This window comes from Staurois parvus, unplaced genomic scaffold (assembly GCF_062004578.1).
Source record: "Staurois parvus isolate SC_StPar_1 unplaced genomic scaffold, SC_StPar_1.0 ptg000503l, whole genome shotgun sequence".
Lineage (NCBI taxonomy): Eukaryota > Metazoa > Chordata > Amphibia > Anura > Ranidae > Staurois > Staurois parvus.
This window is the reverse complement of record NW_028318299.1, coordinates 1,434,058-1,453,567: the sequence shown is the minus strand read 5'-3', so window position 1 is coordinate 1,453,567 and position 19,510 is coordinate 1,434,058. Positions and strand designations below refer to the sequence as shown.

The 19,510-nt window shown below is 53.6% G+C and overlaps 1 protein-coding gene across 2 annotated transcripts in view; it reads left to right on the top strand.

Moving 5' to 3' along the window:
* Positions 1-9,979: 9,979 nt before the first annotated feature.
* Positions 9,980-19,510, top strand: part of PFAS (phosphoribosylformylglycinamidine synthase) — a 38,465-nt gene continuing 28,934 nt past the window's right edge. Inside the window, exon 1 of one of the 2 annotated variants that reach the window (XM_089689929.1) lies at positions 9,980-10,218. The gene's annotated coding sequence lies outside the window, so the exon portion shown is untranslated. The remainder of the gene's footprint in view (positions 10,219-19,510) is intronic. The other variant, XM_089689928.1, reaches the window with a different exon arrangement.

The window sequence follows — 19,510 nt, the reverse complement described above, 5'->3', positions numbered from 1 at the left end:
AACCTCTTCTACGTCCTCACCACAAAAATCATCGTTTGAACTTTGCAAATGAACTGTAAGGGACCGCCCGGCGGTACTACTAGCACTCCACTGAATAGGCGTCCCCAGCGCACGGAGTCTAAGTCCCAGGGTGCTTGTTCACCAGGGCCCCTGATGGTGGGGATGGACTTGGAGCTCCCTGAGACCAGGTCGTGACTACCGGGTGCGTCCGTCAGTGGTAGTAGTATGCGCAAGGGGCTCCCACGGGGAAGAGTCTGATGTGAGGAGGTCAGAAGACCCCACTGCACGGGATGGATGGATGGATGAGCAGGGTCAGACGGGCCGGGTCGGTAACAGAGAGGGCGGCAAGGTACAAGGCAGCGGGCATAGAATGGTCGGGTCACACGCCAGGTCAGCAACAGCAGGTCAAATCCAATAGGGGGCATTCAGGAGAGAGGTCAGGCAAAGCAAGGGTCAGAACAGGCGAAAACAGCAAGGTCAGGTTCAATCCGGGTCAATAACTTACAGGGTACAGGTTCACAGGATTCAGAATGCAGGAAAGACCAGAAGGCACTGAATGACAGCTCAGGGTCGTTTAAATATCCCGCCCTGCGCTGCCATTGGTGCCCAGCGGGCGGCCGCGGCTTCTACTGCGCATGCGCGAACTCGAACGCCGCGGCCGGCCCGGAACCAGTGCTCGAGTCCCTGCGCCGGGCGGCATACTGCGCCTGCGCCGGGACCAACGCGGCGGGGATCGAGGGGATCCCTGACATTGCCCCCCCCCTACGGGCAACCTCCGGATGCCCATCCGATCTCTCCACCACGGGTGATCGCGAAAGAACCTCCGGACAAGTCTGGGTGCATGGACATTATGGGCTGGTTCCCAAGAATTGTCCTCAGGACCATAGCCCTTCCATTTGATAAGGAATTGGGTCTGGCCTCCCCTCCTTCGACACTTCAGGATTGTTTCAACCTCAAATTCTTCTTCTCCTTCGACCGTTACCGCTTCCGGGGGTCTAGATTCCCGGTCAGGGAAGGCATCTGGGACCACAGGCTTCAGAAGGGACACATGAAAGACCGGGTGGATCTTGAGCGTGTCAGGGAGGGCGAGTTCATAGGCTACTTCGTTAACCATCCGTTTAATGCAGAAGGGGCCTATAAATTTGGGTCCCAATTTCTTCGATGGGCAAAGCATCTTTAGATTGGACGTCGCCAGCCAAACCTTCTCCCCAGGCCGCAATACCAGATCTCCTCTCCGTTTCCTGTTGAATGCTTTCCTGTAGTCTTCCTGGGCCCGACTGATGGCCACTTGAAGCTTCTCATTGTTCGCAGCGAAGAACGTTACCACATCTTGTGTTGCTGGTACTGGGCATTCCGACACCAAATCCGGGAGGAAGACTGGGTGAAAGCCATAGTTGGCGAAGAACGGGGACTGCCCTGTTGCTGAGTGGCGGGCGTTGTTATACGCAAATTCCGCTAAAGGAAGAAGTGGCAGCCAGTCATCTTGAGTAAATGAGGTATAGCATCTCAAATATTGCTCTAAGGTCTGATTGGTCCTTTCGGTTTGACCGTTAGTTTGAGGGTGGAACGCAGAAGAGAGAGATAATTTGATGTCCAGGGCTTTGCACAGTGCTCTCCAGAATCTGGACGTGAACTGGACCCCTCGGTCCGAGACAATGTCTTCGGGGACCCCATGCAACCTGACTACCTCACGAATGAAGACTCGCGCGGTCTCGGCCGCCGAGGGGGTCTTCTTCAACGGGATGAAGTGGGCCATCTTGGACAAGCGGTCCACGACTACCAGGATTGCCGTGTGGTCTCGGGATGGCGGAAGCTCGACTATAAAGTCTAGTGAGATCTTTTGCCAAGGCCGGTCAGGAATAGGTAAGGGTCGCAGCAGACCCCAAACCTTGTTTCTTGAGGGCTTGTTCTTCTGGCAGGTGACACAGGACCTGACATAGCCCTTACAATCTTTAGCCATGTCTGGCCACCAGAATGAGCGTCGGAGAAGTTCCAGGGTCTTTTCTGGGCCAAAGTGCCCCGCCATTGGGTGGTCGTGGCAATGCCCCAAGACCAGGGTTCGAGCTTCTTCCGGCACCACAATTCGATCTTCCCTCCATAGGAGTCCCCCCTTGTTCTGGAGTGGCCCTCCGCCTGGGGTAGAGAAGTTTGTGGATGCCTCCATTAGCCTGGAACGAAGGTCCGACTGAAGGACCAAGAAGTTACCCGAGGATAGGATGGTGTCAGGTACTGGGGTCTCCTTGGCGTCTTCGTACATCCGTGATAACGCATCCGGCTTAGTGTTCTTTGATCCCGGCCGGTACGTAATATGGAAGTTGAATCTTGAAAAGAATAGTGCCCATCTCGCCTGTCGCGGGCGTAGACGCTTGGCAGTTCTCAGATACTCTAAGTTCTTATGGTCAGTAAATATTAAGATGGGGTGCACCGCACCTTCCAGCAGGTACCTCCATTCCTCTAACGCCGTTTTGATCGCTAGTAGCTCACGGTCACCGATATCATAGTTCCTCTCCGCTGGGGTCAGTTTCCGTGAGAAGAACGCTACCGGGTGGAGCAGTTCCTTGGTGCCTTTTCGTTGGGAGAGGATGGAGCCTACCGCATTCTCCGATGCATCTACCTCCAAGATGTAGGGCAGAGCGGCGTCTGGGTGACCCAAAATGGGTGCCGAAGTGAACAGCTTCTTTAAGGCATCGAAAGCTTCCTGCGCTTCTGGTGTCCATCTGAATCGGGTCCCCAGCTTGGTTAGCTGAGTAATGGGGGAGACCAGACCCGAGAAGTTCTTGATGAACTTCCGGTAAAAATTTGCAAAGCCGATGAATCGCTGGACGCCTTTCCTGTCTGTGGGTTCAGGCCAATCCAGTATTGCAGCGACCTTCTGGGGATCCATCGCGACCCCCGCGGTGGAGATAATCAGGCCCAAGAAGGCAATGCTGGATTGTTCAAAACAACATTTTTCTGCCTTGGCGTACAACCCATGCTGCCGCAGCCGCCCCAATACTTTTGCTACATGTATTCTGTGTTCCCCCAGAGACGGGGAAAAAATCAGAATGTCGTCTAAATAAACGATCACAAAGACATCCAGAAAATCTCTAAAAATATCATTTACAAAATGTTGAAACGTGGCCGGAGCATTACACAACCCGAACGGCATGACCAGATATTCAAAATGACCGAAGCGGGTGCGGAAGGCCGTCTTCCACTCGTCCCCCTCCCTTATGCGAATCAAGTTGTACGCCCCCCTCAGATCCAGCTTGGTAAAAACTACTGCTGACTTTAAACTTTGGAACAGTTCAGGTACTAACGGTAGTGGGTAACGGTTTTTTATCGTGACCCTGTTCAATTCCCTGTAATCGATACATGGCCTTAAGGTTTTGTCCTTCTTTTCAACAAAGAAGATTCCCGCCCCCGCCGGTGAAGTGGAGTGGCGGATGAACCCCTTCTGGAGGCTGTCCTCGATATATTCCTTTAGGGCCCCCAATTCGGGCTCTGAAAGGGGGAAGATTCGCCCAAAAGGAATTTCTGAGCCGGGTAACAGGTCAATGGGGCAGTCATAAGGGCGGTGGGGGGGTAGAGTATCAGCTCCCCGTTTGCTGAACACATCTAGAAACCCATGGTAGGCCGCAGGGATTACTTGTTTTAATTCAGCTTCCACCTCAGAGCACAGGAGGATTTGGGGGGTCCCCGGGCCCGAAGTGCGGCAGTATATCCGACAGTATGGGGAAGGGAACGTGATTACTCCGGTTTCCCAGTCAATCTGGGGGTTATGGGCCCGTAACCATGGGAGCCCCAGAATGACTGGGAAGAGGGGTGAAGCTATAGCATCCAGGCGGAGGAGTTCCTGGTGCTGGCCGGCAATGACAGTGGTGATGGAGGGGGTTTCCTGGTTCACTACCCCCGATTTTATTCGGGAACCGTCGGCCAAATAAATATTGAACCCCTTTTGTTTCAATTGAAGGGGAATACCCTGCTGGTGAGCAAAATTAATATCCACGAAGCAGCTGCATGCCCCAGAGTCAATTATGGCCGATACTTCCACGGTCCTTTCTGGAAGCTGAAAGGAAAGGGGCACCACTAAGTATTGGGATGGACCAACATTGCCAAGGGATAAGGAAGAAGAGGTGCACTTACTCAGTTTCTGCGGGCAGGAACGCGCCATATGACCAGCTTCTCCACAATAGAGGCACAGGTTCTGGGATCGTCTGCGCAGATGTTCCTCTGGGGATAGTTTAGGCCGTGCCAGGCCGAGCTGCATGGGTTCGGGGTTGTCTCCAGGTGGCCGGTTTTGGATGACTGGCCTAGGTGTTTGACTGGGACCCTGAAATGATCCCCAGGGATTTCCATGACCCTGGCCGGACCTCTCAAACCTGCGTTCCCGCAGTCTACGGTCAATTTTAATGGTCAGTGCTATTAGGTCCTCTAAAGTCTCAGGTACCTCCACCCGGGCGAGCTCGTCTTTCAGGCCGTCTGATAGGCCAACACGGAACTGATGCAGGAGTGCGAACTCGTTCCAGCGAGTATCCCCCATCCACCGCCTAAATTCAGATGCGTACTCCTCCGCCGCTCGGCGGCCTTGCCGGAGTGTGTACAGAGTAGCTTCAGCAGAAGCTGCCCGCTGTGGGTCATCATAAAGGATGGCCATAGCATCAAAAAAACTGTCAACCGAACCAAGGTGAGGGTCATTTTTTCCCCGTAATCGATGGGCCCAGTCTTGGGGTTCACCCTGCAGGAGGGATATGACGAACCCCACCTTCACGGATTCAGTCACGAAGGTTCGGGGTTGTAGCTCAAAATAGAGGAGGCAGGACTCGCGGAATGCTCTGAACCGTGTGCGGTCCCCGTGGAAACGTTCTGGTAAGGGTACTCGGGGGTCGGCCGCCGGGAGTGGTGCGAGTGCCCCAGACACCAGCACAGGGGCTGCTGGAGGTGTGGGGACCGCGGCCTGTGGGGCAGGAACGGATATAGTGCAGGCCTGGAATTGAGTTTCAATCTGCTGACATCTATCCTGCAGGGCCGATACGGCCTGTGTCAAATTGGATAGGTGCCTGCAGATCTCCTCCAGCGGCGAGGGACCTCCTCTAGACTCAGTCATGGCCTTCTGGTACTGTAAGGGACCGCCCGGCGGTACTACTAGCACTCCACTGAATAGGCGTCCCCAGCGCACGGAGTCTAAGTCCCAGGGTGCTTGTTCACCAGGGCCCCTGATGGTGGGGATGGACTTGGAGCTCCCTGAGACCAGGTCGTGACTACCGGGTGCGTCCGTCAGTGGTAGTAGTATGCGCAAGGGGCTCCCACGGGGAAGAGTCTGATGTGAGGAGGTCAGAAGACCCCACTGCACGGGATGGATGGATGGATGAGCAGGGTCAGACGGGCCGGGTCGGTAACAGAGAGGGCGGCAAGGTACAAGGCAGCGGGCATAGAATGGTCGGGTCACACGCCAGGTCAGCAACAGCAGGTCAAATCCAATAGGGGGCATTCAGGAGAGAGGTCAGGCAAAGCAAGGGTCAGAACAGGCGAAAACAGCAAGGTCAGGTTCAATCCGGGTCAATAACTTACAGGGTACAGGTTCACAGGATTCAGAATGCAGGAAAGACCAGAAGGCACTGAATGACAGCTCAGGGTCGTTTAAATATCCCGCCCTGCGCTGCCATTGGTGCCCAGCGGGCGGCCGCGGCTTCTACTGCGCATGCGCGAACTCGAACGCCGCGGCCGGCCCGGAACCAGTGCTCGAGTCCCTGCGCCGGGCGGCATACTGCGCCTGCGCCGGGACCAACGCGGCGGGGATCGAGGGGATCCCTGACATGAACATATAGACAAGCCTGATGTATTTTGGAAACAAGCTCTGTGGACCGATGAGGTTAAAATTGAACTTTTTGGCCGGAATGAGCAAAGGTACGTTTGGAGAAGGGGCACAGAATTCAATGAAAAGAACCTCTGTCCAACTGTTAAGCATGGGGTTGGATCAATCATGCTTTGGGGTTGTGTTGCAGCCAGTGGCACAGGGAACATCTCACGAGTAGAAGGAAAAATGGATTCAATAAAATTTCAGCAAATTTTGGATGGTAACTTGATGCCATCTGTGAAAAAGCGGAAGTTAAAGAGAGGATGGCTTCTACAAATGGATAATGATCCTAAACACACCTCGAAATCCACGGGGTATTACATCAAGAGGCGTAAACTGAAGGTTTTGCCATGGCCTTCACAATCTCCTGACCTCAACATCATTGAAAATCTATGGATAGACCTTAAAAGAGCCGTGCGTGACAGACAGCCCAGAAATCTCAAAGAACTGGAAGACTTTTGTAAGGAAGAATGGGCAAAGATACCTCAAACAAGAATTGAAAGACTCTTGGCTGGCTACAAAAAGCGTTTACAAGCCGTGATACTTGCCAAAGGGGGCAGTACAAGATATTAACTCTGCAGGGGGCCCAAACTTTTGCAGACGCCATTTTTTTGTTTTCTGTTATTTTGAAAGTGTAAATGATGGAAATAAAATCTAACTTTTGTTGACATATTATAAGAATGTCTAATCTGTAATTTGATGCCTTTTGGAGATTTTTCCATCTTTCCTTGGCTTCTTTATGCACATTAATACAAATTTTTAGCTGGGGTGCCCAAACTTTCCATCCCCACTGTACATATATATATGATAAGATTAAACTCTAACAGTCATAGCAAAGATATTGTAAATGAAGTAAACACCCAAATATACATAAATAACATAACAGAAATAAAAGAATAAGTACATATGATAAACATAACTCACAATCTAAGGAGCTAAAGGCAAAACTTTTTCCCCTTCATTTGGCATATCATAAGGACGTTGTATAACCTCTTGTCACCTTTGGTGATCACCACCAGAACCAGAGTCCCCATTGGAGAATTCCCCCTCTATTCCTGTACTGGTGACAACCCAAAATGTGGGATTTTCATTCACTTTCACTGATAATAGTAAACAGGACAAATAGAGAGGGGGGAATCTCCCTAATGGGGGGCACAGACAGCAATAAAAACTGACAGGGGGTCTAATCCCTCTCCACTCCATCCAAAGCTATAATTTAACCCCTTCAGTCCACTCAGAGCACTGCAAGGGTTAAACACTCATATTTACTAAACAGAGTGCCCTGTGACCTCATTGTGTAAGAGGTGACAGATATTTGGTGAGTTCACCATGGAGGGGGGGGGGGGGCACCTTTGTACTTGTGTAGATTGGATCACTCACTTACTTGCTCGGTGGTTTTAAAGGGGACATTTTATGGATATTACACAATCTATTGGACGTTGCAGAATATTTTAAGCATTTTATGTGCCCAGCATAATTTCCTGATGTTAGGAGGGACTCAGATAAAGGGAGGGACTCTGATGGAGATCTTCAAGTAAGGTGGGACTCTGATGAATGGAAGGACTCTAAAAGGGGCTCTGAGGTAAAGCTGACTCTGATGAGGACCTTGATATAAGAGGGGACTTTGATAGGGAGCCTTATATAAGGGCAGACTCTGATAGGAACACTAATGAAAGGGGGGAATCTGATAAGGGCTCTATGGTAAAATGGACTCTGATGGACACCCTGAAATAAAGGGGGACTCCTAAAAGAGCTCTTGGGTAAAGGGGACTCTTATGGGGACTCTGATATAAGGGGGTGCTTTGATGAGAAGCCATATGTAAGGGGAGACTGTAATGAAAACCCTAATAAAAGGGGGGCTCTGATAAGGGAATCTGATGTAAAGGGGGATCTGATGTTGATCCTGAAATAAGGGGGAACTCTGATTTGGACTCTGATATTAGGGACTTAAAAATGGCTCTGAGGTAAAGGGGACTCTGATGGGGAACCTTATGTAAGGAGGGACTGTGATGGGAACCCTAATGAAAGGGAGGACTCTGATAGGGGCTCTGAGGTAAAGCGGAATCTGATAGGGACCCTGATATACGGGGAGACTTGGATAGGGACTCTGATGGGGAGTACTCTAATAGGGGCTCTGAGGTAAAGGAAACTCTGATGGGGGGCCCTGATTTAAGGGAAGATTCTGATAGGGACTCTGATGTAAGGGGGACTCAGATGGGAACCTTAATGAAAGGGGAGTTCTTATATGGGCTCTGAGGTAAAGGGGAATCTGATGGGGACCCTGATATAAGAGGGACTCTGGTGGGGACCCTAATGAAAGGAAGGACTCTGACAAGAGCTCTGAGATGTGGACCCTGATATAAGGGGGACTCTGATGTAAGGGGGATTTACATGTGGATCCTGATATAAAGGGGGGCTTTGATGGGGAGCCTTATGTAAGTGGGGACTCTGATGAAAACCTTGATATAAGGGGGATTCAATTAGGGGTTCTGGGATAAAGGGCACTATGATGGGGACCCCGATATAAAGAGGGACTCTGATGGGGACTCTGATTTGAAGGGTACTCTGATGGGGATCCTTATGTAAAGAAGAACTCTGATGGGAACCCTAATGAACGGAGGGACTCTGAGGTAAAGGAGACTCTTATGGGGACCTTGATATAAAGGCACATGTGTGTCACAGGATGGCCAATGCTTCTCTGGAGCGTGCTCCCTGCATGCTCCCAGCACAGAGACTGAGCTGTCACAGTCAGATCTCAGTCCCCAACAATGATCACTAGCTGGTGGGACAGCCTCCCTGTCATGTGACTGCAGTGACAGCCAATCACAGTATCAGAGGATCCTGATCCTTCCCGCCCCCTGGATGTACAGTCCCTGGGGTAGTACAGCCCACACTGTTAGTCGTACCCACAGGTCGGCCTATAATAAAGCTCAGCTGTAGGCAGTGATCTCCTCCCCAATGTGCGCCTACTAGAGGATATTCACTGTCACTGCAGATGGTGATGTCACCGCCGCATGTGTCCTGGAGGCACGGAATACTCATGATGTCACTTTACAGCTCTGCGGCCGTGACTTCTGTGCGCATGCGTGGGAGTGACATCATCGCGGCTCAGCCATTCAAACTGAATGAAGATGGAAGCCCCGTCATGGTGACAGCCGGAGGGCTTCATTCTAAAGTAACGATTTCATAATCTGCCATCGCTTTGCTGGGGATATTTTATTAATAAATGGCCGAGTTCCTGCCGCTCGGAGCTGGGGGGGGGGAGGGGTTAATGGCCGAGTTCCTGCCGCTCGGAGCCGGATGGGAAGGGGTTAATGGCTGAGTTTCTTTCTCTTCTTTGTTTTCCTGAACTTCTTTCTCTGATGTTCTCAGTCCTATTCTGCTGAAAAAACATTCAGCTACAATGTATTCATTCATTCCTAAAACTTTAGTGGAGGAATATCTGTAAGATACACGCCGGGCCCCCGTGCTGAAAGATTGGAGACCCCGCAGTAGAATAATGAGAGTGAACATTCCCGTCCTTTAGTGAATCAGCCCCACTGACTCCGGGAGACCCCGAATATCACAGGAAGCACAGTGCAATCTATTGATCATTCCATGGCGGAGAGCGGTCTGATCCGGGGTCACTCGGGGACAATCATGAGGACGTCACGAGGGTCCGGAGTACCTAATACACAACGGGTGACTCTCATCAGACCGGAAACACGATTATCACCCTGACATGACTGTATGCATGGCGATCCAATCCGCGTTCTTCCTGTCATCCTCCAATCACATCCCATCGCCCCCCAATCACATCCCATCGCCCCCCAATCACATCCCATCACCCTCCAATCACATCACCCCCAATCACATCCCATCACCCTCCAATCACATCCCATCACCCCCAATCACATCCCATCACCCTCCAATCACATTCCATCACCCCAATCACATCCCATCGCCCCCAATCACATATCACCCTCCAATCACATCCCATCACCCCCCAATCACATCCCATCACCCTCCAATCACATATCACCCCCAATCACATCCCATCACTCCTCTCCAGGTTTGTACTTTCCCTGCAGATGATCCCTACACACACCGATATATCACACAGACCCTGCGAGCTCTGGGATCAAAAATGTCATCTTGGTTCACATACATTGCAGTACATGTTCAAGCTCGCCAACCGTGATCCCCTCTGACCAGCATGTGAGCCCAGCCACCTCTGCATTGCCTCCTGTGCTGCCTCCCAGCCCTGATCTACATTACCCCTCCCCTATTTCCTCCCTGATCTCCCTTACCCCTCCCCTCTCTGATCTCCCATACTCCTCCCCTCCCCCATGTCTGGGTGTCCCCTCCTCCAGCAGTCTCTGCTCTGGAAGCACATGGTGTGGGTGAGTGATGAGTGGATTGTATAGGAAGTGTCCATCGGATACAATGAGCTACAAATATATCCTGCACTCTGTATACTGATCTCATTGTTACAGCGTGTCCTGTGCACAGTGATCAGTGCCAGGCTGGGTGCACAGTGATTGGTGCCAGGTAGGGTGTACAGTGCTGGCTGTACAGTGATCAGTGCCAGGTAGGGTGCACAGTGATCAGTGCCAGGCTGGGTGCACAGTGATCAGTGCCAGGCTGGGTGCACAGTGATCAGTGCCAGGCTGGGTGCACAGTGATCAGTGCCAGGTAGGGTGCACAGTGATCAGTGCCAGGTAGGGTGCACAGTGATCAGTGCCAGGTAGGGTGCACAGTGATCAGTGCCAGGCTGGGTGCACAGTGATCAGTGCCAGGCTGGGTGCACAGTGATCAGTGCCAGGTAGGGTGCACAGTGATCAGTGCCAGGTAGGGTGCACAGTGATCAGTGCCAGGCTGGGTGCACAGTGATCAGTGCCAGGCTGGGTGCACAGTGATCAGTGCCAGGCAGGGTGCACAGTGATCAGTGCCAGGCAGGGTGCACAGTGTTCAGTGCCAGGCTGGGTGCACAGTGATCAGTGCCAGGCTGGGTGCACAGTGATCAGTGCCAGGCAGGGTGCACAGTGTTCAGTGCCAGGCAGGGTGCACAGTGTTCAGTGCCAGGTAGGGTGTACAGTGATCAGTGCCAGGCAGGGTGCACAGTGATCAGTGCCAGGTAGGGTGTACAGTGATCAGTGCCAGGTAGGGTGTACAGTGATCAGTGCCAGGCAGGGTGCACAGTGTTCAGTGCCAGGTAGGGTGTACAGTGATCAGTGCCAGGCTGGGTGCACAGTGATCAGTGCCAGGCAGGGTGTACAGTGATCAGTGCCAGGCTGGGTGCACAGTGATCAGTGCCAGGTAGGGTGCACAGTGATCAGTGCCAGGCAGGGTGCACAGTGTTCAGTGCCAGGTAGGGTGTACAGTGATCAGTGCCAGGCTGGGTGCACAGTGATCAGTGCCAGGCTGGGTGCACAGTGATCAGTGCCAGGCAGGGTGCACAGTGATCAGTGCCAGGTAGGGTGCACAGTGATCAGTGCCAGGCTGGGTGCACAGTGATCAGTGCCAGGCTGGGTGTACAGTGATCGGTGCCAGGCAGGGTGCACAGTGATTGGTGCCAGGTAGGGTGCACAGTGCTGGCTGTACAGTGATCAGTGCCAGGTAGGGTGCACAGTGATCAGTGCCAGGCTGGGTGCACAGTGATCAGTGCCAGGTAGGGTGCACAGTGATCAGTGCCAGGCTGGGTGCACAGTGATCAGTGCCAGGCTGGGTGCACAGTGATCAGTGCCAGGCTGGGTGCACAGTGATCAGTGCCAGGCTGGGTGCACAGTGATCAGTGCCAGGCTGGGTGTACAGTGATCAGTGCCAGGCAGGAAAGTGCAGAGTGACTGTGATACAAACTCTGCAGAATGACATCTGCCAGTGCTTAGTTCTGTCTCAGTTCCTGTCTGCACCTTTGTATCTCTGCTCTGTCAGTCCTGATCAATGATTTCTAATTCTGAATACTTCTCTGTGTCTCTGTCTCTGTGCTTCTGGTCTCGGTCTCTGGTCTCTGTGCTTCTGGTCTCTGTCTCTGTCCCTCTGGTCTCTGTGTCTGTGCCTCTGGTCTCTGTGCTTCTGGTTTCTGTCCTTCTGGTCTCTGTGTCTCTGTCCCTCTGGTCTCTGTGCCTCTGGTCTCTGTGCTTCTGGTCTCTGTCCTTCTGGTCCCTGTGTCTCTGTCCTTCTGGTCTCTGTGCCTCTGGTCTCTGTGCCTCTGGTCTCTGTCCCTCTGGTCTCTGTGCTTCTGGTCTCTGTGCCTCTGGTCTCTGTGCTTCTGGTCTCTGTCCTTCTGGTCTCTGTCCCTCTGGTCTCTGTCCCTCTGGTCTCTGTGCCTCTGGTCTCTGTGCCTCTGGTCTCTGTGCCTCTGGTCTCTGTGCCTCTGGTCTCTGTCCCTCTGGTCTCTGTCCCTCTGGTCTCTGTGCTTCTGGTCTCTGTGCCTCTGGTCTCTGTGCTTCTGGTCTCTGTCCTTCTGGTCTCTGTCCCTCTGGTCTCTGTCCCTCTGGTCTCTGTGCCTCTGGTCTCTGTGCCTCTGGTCTCTGTGCCTCTGGTCTCTGTCCCTCTGGTCTCTGTCCCTCTGGTCTCTGTCCCTCTGGTCTCTGTCCCTCTGGTCTCTGTGCTTCTGGTCTCTGTGTCTGTCCCTCTGGTCTCTGTGCTTCTGGTCTCTGTGTCTGTGCCTCTGGTCTCTGTGCCTCTGGTCTCTGTGCCTCTGGTCTCTGTGTCTCTGTCCCTCTGGTCTCTGTCCCTCTGGTCTCTGTCCCTCTGGTCTCTGTCCCTCTGGTCTCTGTGCCTCTGGTCTCTGTGCTTCTGGTCTCTGTCCTTCTGGTCCCTGTGTCTCTGTCCTTCTGGTCTCTGTCCCTCTGGTCTCTGTGCCTCTGGTCTCTGTGCTTCTGGTCTCTGTCCCTCTGGTCTCTGTGCCTCTGGTCCTCTGTGCCTCTGGTCCTCTGTGCCTCTGGTCCTCTGTGCCTCTGGTCCTCTGTGCCTCTGTGCCTCTGGTCTCTGTGCCTCTGGTCTCTGGTCCTCTGTGCCTCTGTGCCTCTGGTCTCTGGTCCTCTGTGTCTCTGGTCCTCTGTGTCTCTGGGTCTCTGGTCCTCTGTGCCTCTGTGCCTCTGGTCTCTGTGCCTCTGGTCTCTGTGCCTCTGGTCTCTGTGCCTCTGGTCTCTGGGCCTCTGGGCCTCTGGTCTCTGTCCCTCTGTGTCTCTGTCCCTCTGTGTCTCTGGTCCTCTGTGTCTCTGGTCCTCTGTGTCTCTGGTCTCTGTCCCTCTGCTCTCTGGGCCTCTATTGTATAAACCTGGATTGTTGCACTTTATTCTCATCTGCAGCGTTGTATCTCTGCTCTGCTGCTGATCTCTGGATTATATGTTGTGCTTTGTACTTATCTGTAACTTTGTGGGGAAGATTTACTACAACTGGAGAGTGCAGAATCCGGTGTATCTGTGCATGGGAGCCAATCAGCTTCTAGCTTCAGCTTGTTCCATTAAGCTTTAGCGATAAAATCTGGAAGCTGATTGGCTCCCATTCAGAGCTGCACCAGATTTTGAATTCTCCAGTTGTAGTAAATCCCCCCCCATCCCCCATGTGTCTCTTCTCTGTTGCTGATCTCTGTTTTGTAGCCCTGGATAGTTGTATCTCATTCTCATCTGCAACGTTGTACCTGTGCTCTGCTGCTGATCTTTGTTGTATAAATCTGGATTGCTGTGCTTCATCCTGTCTGTGACTTTGTACCTCTGATCTGTTGCTGCTTTTATATGTTGTTCTCTGTATACTGCAGGGATCTCATGTGAGGAAGACCTGAGCTGTATGAACATAGATTTTACAATGGTTCAGAGTGTACCATACACCATGCAATTCTTCACTGAGCACCCAGGAGACCAGTGACCATTATCTGTAGAGGGGGGAGGGGAATGATTGGTGTTTATCATACAATGTAGAAACAAACAAAATAAACAATTCCTGGAGAATAAAACAGCTTCTGATAACGTTATGGTGTTGAGATGTAGGACTGGGGGGCTGTGCTGAGTTCTGGGGGGGGGGCTGTGCCGAGTTCTGGGGGGGGCTGTGCCGAGTTCTGGGGGGGGCTGTGCCGAGTTCTGGGGGGGCTGTGCTCTGTTCTAGAGGCTGTGATCAGTTGTGGGGGGGCTGTGATCAGTTGTGGGGGGGCTGTGATCAGTTGTGGGGGGGCTGTGATCAGTTGTGGGGGGGCTGTGATCAGTTGTGGGGAAGCTGTGATCAGTTGTGGGGGGGCTGTGATTAGATGTGGGGAAGCTGTGATCAGTTGTGGAGGGGCTGTGATCAGTTCTAGGGCTCTGCCGGGTTTTGGAGGCTGTGATCAGATGTGGGGGGCTGTGATCAGTTCTAGGGCTCTGCCGGGTTTTGGGGGCTGTGATCAGTTGTGGGGGGGCTGTGATCAGATGTGGGGGGCTGTGATCAGTTCTAGGGCTCTGCCGGGTTTTGGGGGCTGTGATCAGTTGTGGGGAGCTGTGATCATATGTGGGGAAGCTGTGATCAGTTCTAGGGCTCTGCCGGGTTTTGGGGGCTGTGATCAGTTGTGGGGGGGCTGTGATCAGATGTGGGGGTTGTGATCAGTTCTAGTGCTCTGCCGGGTTTTGGGGGCTGTGATCAGTTGTGGGGGGGCTGTGATCAGATGTGGGGAAGCTGTGATTGGTTCTAGGGCTCTGCCGGGTTTTGGGGGCTGTGTTGGGTTGTGAGTGGTCTGATCCTGTAATATATTATAAGACGTTTTGCATTTTTTAAAATCCACAATCCCCGATTTCTCATTGTTTTGGGGTGCAGACATATGAAGTCTTTGCATTTTGTTGGGGGGCTCCTTCTGAAGTAAAGACCACCTCTGTGAACAATTTCTATCCGCCTCCCCATCTTCTTCCTGCCCGGTACTGAGGAGCTCCGGTCTGCTGTTACAGATGAAATAATGATTTGGGGATTTGGTAATGCAGTCATGTGACCCCCTTGATTCGTACAAAGTGTGATTTCTGTGGGGCCCATTGACATTTGTGCAATGCTTTGACAAGTGTTGCATTAAGGCAGCCCATTGACACCAATAGGCTTTCAACACACCGAAACGTCCCACAAATCAGACCCGTCACACACTTTGTAACACAACGTTCTACCACGCAGATCTCTGCAATACAATCGCGCTGCCTTAGTGCATTGGCGTGATGTGGCGCTGTGATGTGCCAACGCATGTGATGCGTGTGTTCCGCAATGCATAAATCTAAATGACAGGTCCACTTTACAGCCAAACTAGTGGCTAGCAGAGGTGAGATACAATGATGTGGTTAGCAATCTGGCCTGGTAGAACTGGAGTTCAGGATTCGATACCCCCAAGGACCCTCTTCCTGGGTCAGTTTTTTTATTTCTAAAACTCATCCATAAGCCGGTCAGGTGACACTAACAGCCGAAGTGGCTACCAGCAATGATTCGCAGAAGAGTCAGAGCTCTGTCCAGCCAGTCTTGTATTTCAGCCCCAAATACCCCCCAATACTGTGAGGGGGAGACACCACTGTTCACAATCGCAGCTCTTCATAGCCACTATCGCCCCCCTGAGACATTCCCGTGCCGGGACAGCCTGCAGGGTGCTGATCACCTTTATGAGCTCATTGGGAACGCTCACCTTATCATTCTAGTTTATGGTGACATTATCTCAGAACCGTCTGATGTACCCGATTATCTGCAGCAGTTTCACAACAAACTGAAGATGTGTAATAGTGGAGTGTGTGGTAAGATGTAGGCAAAGTCCAGGGATTGGTCAGCAATCGGTGTGGAGCTGTCAGTCTGTGTACACACCATTCCATTGCACACACTGATAACATTCCTACAAGATCAATGATCTCTATGATGATGACATCATGAGCTGGAATCCAGAAGCACAGGAGATCGTAATCACAGAGGACACCCGGGAAGAAAAGACCTCATTGCAAACATTGTCAGTATGCTGGAAATTATATGGTCAGGGTCAGAGTAGGTATAGGAGGAAAGAGTCTGAGAGGAGAAGGGTTGAGGTGAAAGGTCTAAGAGGAGTGGGGAAGAAGGATTTTGGAGAAGGAGGTGAGGGGAAAAGGGTCTGGAGGAGGATTTGGTAGAAGGAGGAGGAGAAGGGTCTAGTAGGAGGAGGAAGACTAGAGGGGTCTAGGAGAAGGAGGAGAAGGGTTTAAGGGGAGATGGGTCAATCAGGTGGAGAAGGGTTTGAGGGGAGATGGGTCAATCAGGTGGAGAAGGGTTTGAGGGGGGAAGAGTCTAGGTGGAGAAGGGTTTGAGGGGGGAAGAGTCTAGGTGGAGAAGGGTTTGAGGGGGGAAGAGTCTAGGAGGAGAAGGGTTTTAGGGGGGAAGAGTCTAGGAGGAGAAGGGTTTGAGGGGAGAAGGGTTTGGGGGGGGGGGTCTAGGTGTACAAGGGTTTGAGGGGAGAAAGGCCTAGGGGGAGGAGGAGGAAGAAAAGGGTTTGAGTGAAAAAGGTGGAGGAGGTTCTAGGAAAAGTGGCAACAGGCTATGAGAGGAGGAGGGCCTACAGTAGGAGAAGGAGAAGGGTATGAGAGAAGGAGGAGGATAAGGGTCTAGAAAAAAGAGGAGCAGGGTTTGAGGGGAGAAGAGTCTAGGAGGAGAAAGATTTGAGAGGAAGAGAAGGATCTAGAAGAAGGAGGAGATGGGTTTGAGGGGAGATGGGTCTTTGAGGAAGAGGAGAAGGGTCTAGGAGGAGAAAGGCTTGAAAAAAGGAAGAGAAGGGTCTAGAAGAAGGAAGAGATAGGTTTGAGGGGAGATGGGTCTATGAGGAAGAGGAGCAGGGTTTGAGGAGAGAAGGATCTAGAAGAAGAAATTGAGAGAAAGAGAAGGGTCTAGAAGAAGGAGAAGATGGGTTTGGGTGGAGGTGGGTCTTTGAGGAAGAGGAGAAGGGTTTGAGAGGAGAAGGGTCTAGGAGGAGAAGGGTTTGAGAGGAGAAGGGTCTAGGAGGAGAAGGGTTTGAGAGAAGGAGGAGAAGGACTAGGAGGAGAAGGGTAAAGAGGAGATGGGTTTGAGGGCAGAAGGGTCTACAAGGCGGAGGAAGAGAAGGCTTTGAGAGGAGAAGGATCTAGGAAAAGGAGTTGATGGGTTTAAGAGCAGAAGGGTCCGAGAGAAGAGGAGGAGGAGAAGGGTCTGGGAGAAGAGGAGGAGGAGAAGGGTCTGGGAGAGGAGGAGGAGAAGGGTCTGGGAGAGGAGGAGGAGGAGAAGGGTCTGGGAGAGGAGGAGGAGGAGAAGGGTCTGGGAGAGGAGGAGGAGGAGAAGGGTCTGGGAGAGGAGGAGGAGGAGAGGGGTCTGGGAGAGGAGGAGGAGGAGAAGGGTCTGGGAGAGGAGGAGGAGGAGAAGGGTCTGAGAGAGGAGGAGGAGGAGAAGGGTCTGAGAGAGGAGGAGGAGGAGAAGGGTCTGGGAGAGGAGGAGGAGGAGAAGGGTCTGGGAGAGGAGGAGAAGGGTCTGGGAGAGGAGGAGGAGGAGAAGGGTCTGGGAGAGGAGGAGGAGGAGAAGGGTCTGGGAGAGGAGGAGGAGGAGAAGGGTCTGGGAGAGGAGGAGAAGGAGGAGGAGAAGGGTCTGGGAGAGGAGGAGAAGGGTCTGGGAGAGGAGGAGAAGGGTCCGGGAGAGGAGGAGGAGAAGGGTCCGGGAGAGGAGGAGGAGGAGAAGGGTCCGGGAGAGGAGGAGGAGGAGAAGGGTCCGGGAGAGGAGGAGGAGGAGGAGAAGGGTCCGGGAGAGGAGGAGGAGGAGGAGGAGAAGGGTCCGGGGGAGGAGGAGGAGAAGGGTCCGGGGGAGGAGGAGGAGAAGGGTCCGGGAGAGGAGGAGGAGGAGGAGAAGGGTCCGGGAGAGGAGGAGGAGGAGGAGAAGGGTCCGGGAGAGGAGGAGGAGGAGGAGGAGAAGGGTCCGGGAGAGGAGGAGGAGGAGGAGAAGGGTCCGGGAGAGGAGGAGGAGGAGGGTCCGGGAGAGGAGGAGGAGGAGGGTCCGGGAGAGGAGGAGGAGGAGGGTCCGGGAGAGGAGGAGGAGGAGGGTCCGGGAGAGGAGGAGGAGGGGGGTCCGGGAGAGGAGGAGGAGGGTCCGGGAGAGGAGGAGGAGGAGAAGGGTCCGGGAGAGGAGGAGGAGGAGAAGGGTCCGGGAGAGGAGGAAGAGGAGGAGAAGGGTCTGGGAGAGGAGGAGGAGAAGGGTCTATGAGAGGAGGAGGAGAAGGAGGAGAAGGGTCTGGGAGAGGAGGAGGAGAAGGGTCTATGAGAGGAGGAGGAGGAGGAGAAGGGTCTGGGAGAGAAGGAGGAGGAGAAGGGTCTGGGAGAGAAGGAGGAGAAGAAGGGTCTGGGGGAGGAGGAGAAGGGTCTGGGGGAGGAGGAGGAGGAGAGTCTGGGAGAGGAGGAGGAGGAGAAGGGTCTGGGAGAGGAGGAGAAGGGTCTGGAAGAGGAGGAGGAGGAGGAGAAGGGTCTGGGAGAGGAGGAGGAGAAGGGTCTGGGAGAGGAGGAGGAGAAGGGTCTGGGAGAGGAGGAGGAGAAGAAGGGTCTGGGAGAGGAGGAGGAGAAGAAGGGTCTGGGAGAGGAGGAGGAGAAGAAGGGTCTGGGAGAGGAGGAGGAGAAGAAGGGTCTGGGAGAGGAGGAAGAGAAGAAGGGTCTGGGAGAGGAGGAGGAGAAGAAGGGTCTGGGAGAGGAGGAGGAGAAGAAGGGTCCGGGAGAGGAGGAGGAGGAGAAGAAGGGTCCAGGAGAGGAGGAGGAGAAGAAGGGTCCGGGAGAGGAGGAGGAGGAGGAGAAGGGTCTGGGAGAGGAGGAGGAGGAGGGTCTGGGAGAGGAGGAGGAGAAGAAGGGTCTGGGAGAGGAGGAGGAGAAGAAGGGTCCGGGAGAGGAGGAGGAGAAGAAGGGTCCGGGAGAGGAGGAGGAGAAGAAGGGTCCGGGAGAGGAGGAGGAGAAGAAGGGTCCGGGAGAGGAGGAGGAGAAGAAGGGTCCGGGAGAGGAGGAGGAGAAGAAGGGTCCGGGAGAGGAGGAGGAGAAGAAGGGTCCGGGAGAGGAGGAGGAGGAGGGTCTGGGAGAGGAGGAGGAGGAGGGTCCGGGAGAGGAGGAGGAGGAGGGTCTGGGAGAGGAGGAGGAGAAGAAGGGTCTGGGAGAGGAGGAGGAGAAGGGTCCGGGAGAGGAGGAGGAGGAGGAGAAGGGTCTGGGAGAGGAGGAGGAGAAGAAGGGTCCGGGAGAGGAGGAAGAGAAGAAGGGTCCGGGAGAGGAGGAGGAGGAGAAGAAGGGTCCGGGAGAGGAGGAGGAGAAGAAGGGTCCGGGAGAGGAGGAGGAGAAGAAGGGTCCTGGAGAGGAGGAGGAGAAGGGTCTGGGAGAGGAAGAGGAGGAGGAGAAGGGTCTGGGAGAGGAGGAGGAGAAGGGTCTGGGAGAGGAGGAGGAGAAGAAGGGTCCGGGAGAGGAGGAGGAGAAGAAGAAGGGTCTGGGAGAGGAGGAGGAGGAGAAGAAGGGTCCGGGAGAGGAGGAGGAGGAGAAGGGTCCGGGAGAGGAGGAGGAGGAGAAGAAGGGTCCGGGAGAGGAGGAGGAGGAGAAGAAGGGTCCAGGAGAGGAGGAGGAGAAGAAGGGTCCGGGAGAGGAGGAGGAGAAGAAGGGTCCGGGAGAGGAGGAGGAGGAGGAGGAGAAGGGTCTGGGAGAGGAGGAGGAGGAGGGTCTGGGAGAGGAGGAGGAGAAGAAGGGTCTGGGAGAGGAGGAG